Source organism: Ornithodoros turicata, unplaced genomic scaffold (genome assembly GCF_037126465.1).
Source record: "Ornithodoros turicata isolate Travis unplaced genomic scaffold, ASM3712646v1 Chromosome25, whole genome shotgun sequence".
Lineage (NCBI taxonomy): Eukaryota > Metazoa > Arthropoda > Arachnida > Ixodida > Argasidae > Ornithodoros > Ornithodoros turicata.
In genome coordinates, this window is record NW_026999346.1 from 621,967 (window position 1) to 630,391 (window position 8,425).

The window sequence follows — 8,425 nt, forward strand, 5'->3', positions numbered from 1 at the left end:
GGATGAATGCCCCTCATCGGCTGTCGATCAATCGTCGTAGAACCAGCGCACCTTTTATAGTCGCTACACCGCTCTCCTCCTCCTCGCATTGCGACGGTGTCGTCTGTACTTTGACCACCCCGCCTTCCGTCTTTCGCGCCTTTTTGCGATGTCGCATATGACAATGATAATACCATCGGCGTTGAATAAAACATTACACTAATTTCAAGCTAACACTCTGGGACGACTTGTACATGACGACGAGAAGACCCAGTGTGGGATTCGAACCCAGGATCCTTCTACACTGGGCGCGACACACTAACCACCAATCTAATTTGTACTGCGTGACGTTTTTCGTATTGCGGGGTTCGTGTCTACACACGTCACAACATGTTCAAACACGTCCAAACATGTTCAGACACGTTCAATGACGTCATAGAGAGAGAGAGAGGAAGTAGTGTGTCCAGGGACTACTTCGTCGCCTGTGTCTAAACACGTCCAAACATGTTCAGACACGTTCAATGACGTCATAGAGAGGGTGAGAGGAACCAGTGTGTCCAGGGGCGACTTCGCCGCCCATGTCCGAACATGTTCAAACACGTCTTAACATGTTCAAACACGTTCAATGACGTCATAGAGAGTGAGAGGCAAAGCTTTACTATAAATGTCGAAGCGAACGTTCGATCGTCATTCCATCATGATCAGCTTGGTAGATCCTCGTAAGTAATACCCATGATGTCATCATCATCATCGTCGAAATGTTTGAAGAGTTTCGTTTCCAGTGTACAACACTTTTGCTGCGCGTGAAGTCGGTTTTTTCCCGCCTCACATATTTCGGGAGATTGGCAGCGCCCGCTTCTTCTGCACCAATTGTGGTGGATTGTGGTCCAAAGGTACGCTTCCTCGTTATTTTTTAATACGTTCTATAACCGTTCACATTTTTTCAGAGCAAAAGCATTGGACGGACCGATTGATTCGCCCGTTTCTCGGCTGTCGGACGGTACCGTTCGACGTACGTTGCGAAGGACTTCGACTATTGAAGGAAGATGGAGAAGATGGACCATCAGTGTCACTCTGTGACTGAAGAAGATTGTACGTGTGTGTTTGAGTTAAAAAAACACGCGTTTCTCACACTCCTTTCGTTGCAGATTACGAATGGCTACTGACGGGAGATCTGCCCTTGGTCCTAACCTTCAAGCCTCCTCCAAAGACCTTCTTTTTGCGAATCGGCGATCAACTGACTACCTGTCGCTGCGGTGGACTCTGGTCGAGAAACCCCAGCCATTGGTTAGACTCGAGCCTTCGTCCGTATTTGGGCTGCCTTCCCGGCTACGAAACCAAAGCTGGAGCCTAATTCATGTGTAACGAGAAATAAAAAAAGGTTGTCTACTCTCATTCCGTCTCAGTCATGATGACGCCCGAGCAGAGGTTTGCCACCTTTCTGCAAACGCGAATGGCATTCAAACGCGCGTTCGCAAACACTGCAAACGCGCATTCGCGTTCGGGCGGATTCCCTGCACGCTCTATCAGGATAAAGTCCACCTGCTCGAGGTTAGGGAGCATTTCTATGGAATCAGAAAATTTAGCACTTTCATGGGACGAGGTGACTATTTTTATTGTGAGAAATGCACGAGCGGTTATAGGACGAGAGGGGCGTTGGAGCAGCACGAACGTTTGTGTCGAGACGTAAACGAAGTAATTCTCGAAATGCCAAAAGCGGGGGAGAGCGTCTCCTTCACCAAGATACAGTACATGCATCCCTATCCCTATTTTGCGGTGTTGGACACGGAAAGCATACTGGAAAAGGACGCGCTCGTTAAGGACGCCTCGAGTGTGCACAGGATGAGCTCGTATAGCATAGTGCTAGTGAGAAGTTGTGATGGGAAAATAATGGACGTAGATGGCTATTTGGGACCCAACGCGGCAGAAAAATGCTTGCTCTCGCTCAAGCGATTTAGCGAACAAATCGATAGGCTGAACCGTCTTCCCTCACCGTTGGTCATGAGTATGGAAGACCACTTTCGGGACGCGAGCGCTACGCACTGCGAATTTTGCGGGTGCGAATTTAACCGACATATGCGGAAGGTGTCGCATCACGACCACACCCGTTTCGTAGACCCCGGTTCCTCGAATTTTGTTGCGACGCTGTGTGATACGTGTAACCTTACGTGTCGTAACACCAAAGAACTCGTCGTGTGCGTGCACAACCTGCAGTACGATTTGAGCTCCCTTCTCCGCCACATGCACGTTCTAAATCTGGGCGAACCGTGGATCTTAGCGTCTACCACAGAAAAAATACGAGGCTTCAATATTGGCGAGCTCCATTTCCGCGATACCACGCAGTTTTTCAATCTGTCCTTGTCGAACCTGGTGGAAACCCTCCTCGCCAGCGGTGGCGAGGGCGCGTTTCATTGTACCCGTCAAATGTTTGGTGACCGCTTCCGACGGCTTCTCAAGAAGGGAATTTACCCGTACACCTTCGTCGACAGTTTCGAAGCGTACAATTTGCCCGCACTACCGCCAAAGGAAGCTTTCAAAAGTGACCTGAACGATGAAGAGATCACGGGCGAGGACTATCAGTACGCCCTCGAGATTTTCGAATTGTTCAAATGCAAGGACCTAGGAGATTACACGCGTCTCTACGTCACGCTCGACACCTGTCAGCTGTGCGACATCGTGCTGTATTTCAGAAAGATTGCGCTAGAGACGGACGGGATAGATATCTTACGCACCGTGTCCCTCGCCAGTTACGCGTGGAGTAGCGCTTTGAAGCTCACCAATGTCAAACTCGAGCTCATAAGCGACCAAGAGATGTACGAAACGATCGAGAAGGGAATCAGGGGAGGCATTTGTAACAGCTTCCAGAGACACTGTCGGGCTAATCACGAGAAGTGCGACGATTACGATCCCCAGCAAGAAAAGACTTTTATCCAGTACCTCGACGTGAACAGTTTGTACCCCTACGCGATGACTTTCCATCTCCCAACAGGGGGCTTTGAGTGGGTCGATCCTTCGAGGTGGAGCGAGATCGATTTTCTCAACATTCCTCACGATTCGGAAGTGGGATACGTCTACGTAGTAGACTTGTCGTATCCAGAAGAACTGCACGCGCTCACCAGGGATTTTCCCCTGGCACCCGAACACAGGTGCGTGGACGAGAACGAACTCTCCCCCTACCAACACCACCTGAAAGATGCGTTGTCGCTGAACGCCCCTCCCACCAAGAAACTCTTGCTGACGTGCTACGACAAAGAACGCTACGTCGTTCATTATGCATTGCTCGCTCTGTACGTGAGGTTGGGCATGAAAATAAAACTTGTTCACAGCATCCTCTCGTTCCGCCAAGACAACTTTTTGCGAACCTTCGTGCAGAGGAACGTCGCGTTGAGGAATGCCGCGTCCACGAAATTCGAGCGACTTCTGTACAAAACCATGTCGAATAGTACGTTCGGTAAGACGATACAAAATGTGAGACGGATGAAAAGGTACGCTATAGCCTACGACAAAGAAACCGCGCTCAGAAAAGCTAGCTCCGTCGACTGTCAGCATTTTCTCATTCTGAGTGACAAGTGCATCTTGTACGAGATGAAACAGCGCCGCATCAAATGCACGCACCCCCTTTACGTGGGCTTCGCCATTCTAGAAATATCCAAAGTCCGAATGTACAGCTTCATCTACGAGTCGCTCTTTTCTCGCTTGACATGTCCAGTGCAATTGATCTATAGCGACACGGACAGCATAATTTTTTCTCTCACGTGTGAAAGCCTGGAAGAGCAGCTGATGAAGATTGAGAGTGAGTTAGATCTGTCTTCCTATCCGCCAGACCACCCGCTTTTCAACGACGAGCACGCGAACCAGATGGGGTACTTCAAAGACGAGACGGGGGGCGGAGTTATTCAGGAAGTCGTAGCCATCCGAGCGAAAATGTACAGCATTCTCTTGGCTGGGACACACAAGCAGATCGCGAGAGCGAAAGGAGTTAAGAAGGACGTGGTGAGGAAACATTTATTGCACGAAGTGTACCGTGATTCTCTATTCAATGAAAAGGCAGTCTCTCAGAAGCAGTGCACCATCCAGAGTACAAAGCAAACGATGTACACCATTTCGAGACTCAAGAAGAGCTTGGTCCCCTACGACGACAAGCGCTATCTCGTGGATGCCGTACACTCCTTCCCTTATGGGAGCTGCGAATACGGTAAGCTTTGTTATGTTTTGACGTGTATAGGATTACGATAGTGCTCTCTCTTTGTGCAGCAACGGAAAACCCGGAAGAGAGCCCGAGAGCGTCGTCGTCAGGCATCGAGTAACCGCGGAACAAAGAGCTGCACGCGCATGTAATCGAGAATAAAAGTTCTAGTCGAGACATGCTTCTCTCTCTCTCTCTCTCTCTCTCGCAGACAGGAGAAGTACGGGTCATCGTGGCAGTGTGGTAGCGGAATGGGTGTACGAAAAGAATTACCATTCCGTCATCGTGCTGGTGCAGTGACCCGCGCAATGACGACGCTGCGATGAAGATTCCCCATATCCTTTCTGTTGAGACAAGTCAGGGAGGGTGCAGGCATCTATCGACCAAGTCCGCAGAACACGCAGAGTCTAGTCAAAGTTATTCGGTCTGTTTAATGCGTTGCATGTCAATAACCAATCGGTATTTCAATAAATCAGTGACAAAATTGACAATGTAGACTGCTTGCAAATGTCGCTGCTTCCGCAGGGCGTGCTTAATATGAGCGGTGGCACGAGCGAGAAGGTCCACGATGTCTGCAGCGATGTAGTTGAATTCTGCGTTGGCCAAGCTCACAAATTCGCTCATCAGTCCCAGGGCTCCGTCAGGAACCGTTATGCAGACGTTCTTGTAACGGGCGTAGATCCGACGCACCATCTCCTGCAGCGGCCCCGGCGAGATCTCTCCTATATTGCCAAAGCCTACCATGTCTATCATGTAGCGAAAAGCAGTGATGACGAGCTCGTTGCGGGGACTTTCGCCGTTGAAACATTCCTTCTCCACTTCTTCCCAAGAAGCGTGGGTACGGGAACAATTTTGTAAAGAGTGGTAGCTGAACATCTTCACGTAGTGATGACGCGAGCGCGGTGCGCGCAAAGAACGGAGAATGAAAGCGAAACTGAAAAGCCACCCGTCGCCGCTAGGAGCGCGCGCGCGCGCGCAGCAGAGAGCCGAAACCGAAAACACCCGCGGACGGCGCAGAGGGAGCTAGCAGCGCGCGCGCGCGCATGCGCGGACGGGTGGAGCAGAGGGCGCGCGCGCATCCATAGCTGCCGCTGCGCGTCGCCTCTCTCAGTTTCTCTCGGACCGTCGCGGAAGACGGACGTGCGCTCCGCGCGCTCGCTCACTTTCTGGCTGGATCTCGTAGAGAGCAGACGTGTGTTCTCCGCGGTCGCTCAGTTTCTGCCTGGAAGTTGCCACGGGGGAAAAGGTGAGTGATTTGACGCGCTCCTTTTCTCGTATGTTTGCCGTGTTTAGCGGTGACCGCGCTCGTGTTAAGCCTTTTCTCGCATGTTTAGACTTGTTTTGCGGTGTCCAAGCCTGTTGACGCATGTTTAGCGATGTGTGGTTCCCGCCTTGTGTTAGCTGCGTAGTGTTGAGGTTATGCCCAAGCGCGCTCGTGTTAAGCCTTTTCTCGCATGTTTAGACTTGTTTTTGCGGTGAGCAAGCCTGTTGACGCATGTGTAGCGATGTGTGGTTCCCGCCTTGTGTTAGTTGCATAGTGTTGTGGTTAGGCCTAAGCGATCGCCCCCGTGAGCCTTTTTCCCCGATGTGTACTGTTTTCTCCGTGCTGTTTTAGCAGTAGCGGTTAGACGTTTTCTCTCACATGCCTAGACTTGTTTAGCAGTGCTGTCATTTTTACCTGCCGCTAGTATCTTGTTCTGTCTTTCTCGTCTAGAGCTATGACGGTGTCGGCATCTGGTGTGATGCCTTGCAACTACGTGGCCACCTGTCGTCGATCTCTGCAACTGCTGGGTGCAAACTACCAACATGGCGGGCGCTGGTCACTCGGGTGTTGCGGAGCGGCTTCTTCGCCGCGGCATCGTTGATTTTCGAATAAATTGTTTCTCTCCACTCTATCTCTATCTTTTCATTTTATTTTCTACCTATTTTTTTATTTTTTATCAGCTCAACTTGCCCACAACTCACACAGTGGTCTGGACACGTCCTAGATGGTCCCCAATTAGTGTAATGACTTCCTGAATTATCCTGATTAATGTGGGGGGTCCCAATTAGCTCTAATTGCTAATTAATGGCGTCCAGGCCACTGTGTGAGTTGTGGGCCAGTTGAGCTGATCCCATACTACTCAGGTATGACTGGTAGGGGTTCCAGATTTGACTGGCATATTCAAGTTTGCTACGTACAAATGTTTTGTAGGCCACAGGTTTCACTTCAGTAGATCCCAGGTTTAGTTTTCGTTCTATGAATACAAAAGATCGATATGATTTAGATATGATCTCGTTGACGAGACAACTCCAGGATAGATTATCCGTAAACTTATCGATAGAGATTCACAACAGAAAGAAGACGGTTGAGAGCATCTAAATTTTATTGAGACGCGACTTTCGTGCAGAAGGCTTCACTTCTTCAGGTCATCCTGAATCCACGTCTTCCTTCAGGTCATCCAGGTCATCATCCTAACCTGAAGAAGTGCAGCCTTCTGCACGAATGTATGGTCTCGTTAAAATTTAGATGCTCTCAACCGTACTCTTTGTGGTGTAAACTTAACTCCTAAATTACGATACTGAGAGACCCGTTCTGAGCAAGAGATTCAATTGTATATTGGTGACATTTTTTATTTACCCGCAGAAAAAGTAATTGTTCAAGTTTTACTGATGTTAAGACCACTGTAAGTGCCCGTGTGTCTCTTATGTTCCTCCCGTGGTTGTCGTTTTCGCGCTGTGTCTTTTTCCCAGTCTAGCAGTTAAGACCACTTTTCTGTTTACATACAAGAGGCGCCGTCTGTGCATGCGCGGGGTTGGTGTGGGCAAAACACACTGAACTCAGCCGTGCGAATACTTTCCGCAAGTGCGACATCGGCTATGTTGCACTGCTACACCGCTCTGGACTGTCTCTTTCCACAATACCCGAAATAATTTAGAGCCCTGAAGGAATGAGACAAGTGTTTCTACAAAACGAAGTTGTTTATGAACGGTATACAGCATGACGATCCCTTTCCGCTGCGCATCGACAACTTGACAGCCCAGCCACAAAACATGCGGCCGATCACAATCGCATTGTAATTTATCTAATATTTCAGCCGAGCCAGTTCACTGCTGATACTGTGCAAGCGTACAAGTCATTGGAAGCACACAATTACTTCACCTTAGGCGAGCTGTTTGATCGGGGCGTTTTTGAAAACAGCGCTGATTTGCTACCGTGTACCGATTCATTTTAGCGTCGTTTAATTATACACAGGTATCGTGATGGGTCACCAAATGTAGAGGGGGTGTTGTTCCTCTACGTGAGTCCCGACCGACGATGACGGTGGCGGTGGTGGTGATGGTGAAAGGGCTTGCCGTTGTCGGCCTCACGTATGTGGGCAACGTCACGATTGACGCCCTGGGGGAGTGTGCGTCCTGGGCAGACTTCTAGGGGAACTGTGCCGACATATGTCTGAAAGAGTCTGAGGAAAACCCAGGAGAAACCCCAGACAGCACAGCCGGCACCGGGATTCGAACCCGGGTACCTCCCAGTACCGGGTACCACGATGATGGTATATGCCACGGAGAGGCGACGACGGTGGCCAATCTCCATGGCTGCGCCGGTAGAACTGAAGTCGGTGCTCAAGGCGCGTGGCCATCTTCGTCATTGTCCACGGTCCGCTGCAGTGCTTCCCCTCAGACGCGGAGCGGCGAGAAAAAGAATGAAGAACCACGTCTACACCGGAGTGAGAGAGCAAGAGCGACCGTGGATGACGCGCATTGCTGGATATGTTTACAGCACGGCACGGCACACGTTGAAGGAAGAGGTCGATGAGTGGCGAAGTCGTCGAAGTCGTTGTCGGGCATTGGAGTCATGGCCTGGGGTGCCGCAACCGGCACGGGAGCGAGAGCTCTTACGGTCCCAGGAAGTGAGGCTGCGTAGCCATGAGCACTGCCGAGACGCCGGCTGAAGCGTGTCGTGGCGTCGGCTGCCGCGACTGCCGAAGCCGGTATGCGAGCACGTTGCTCTGGTGTCGCGGCCGGCAGCGGATGGGGGTCGAGATGCATGAAATAAAGCTGTGGGTCCTGAGTGTGCCGGAGGCCGTGGACAGCGCAGGTCGGTCCCTGGAAGCCGTGAAGCGGTGATGGTCGGTGGGCGGATGCGATGATCAGTGAGCGGTCGGGTCGTTGCGTGGACGGAAGCGGTTGGTGACGAGGTGAAAGTCCCCATTCATGATCTCGTAATAAAGTTGTTGTTGTTGTTGTTGTTGTTGTTGTGAGGGAATCTAACAGAGGCGA

At 50.7% G+C, this 8,425-nt stretch overlaps 1 long non-coding RNA gene across 1 annotated transcript; it reads left to right on the forward strand.

Annotated features, from left to right (window-relative positions):
* Positions 1-687: 687 nt before the first annotated feature.
* LOC135373495 (uncharacterized) lies at positions 688-976 on the forward strand. Its single transcript, XR_010416493.1, has 3 exons — positions 688-698; positions 762-872; positions 927-976. It is a non-coding gene; the product is annotated as an uncharacterized LOC135373495 (long non-coding RNA).
* The last annotated feature ends 7,449 nt before the right edge of the window (positions 977-8,425 follow it).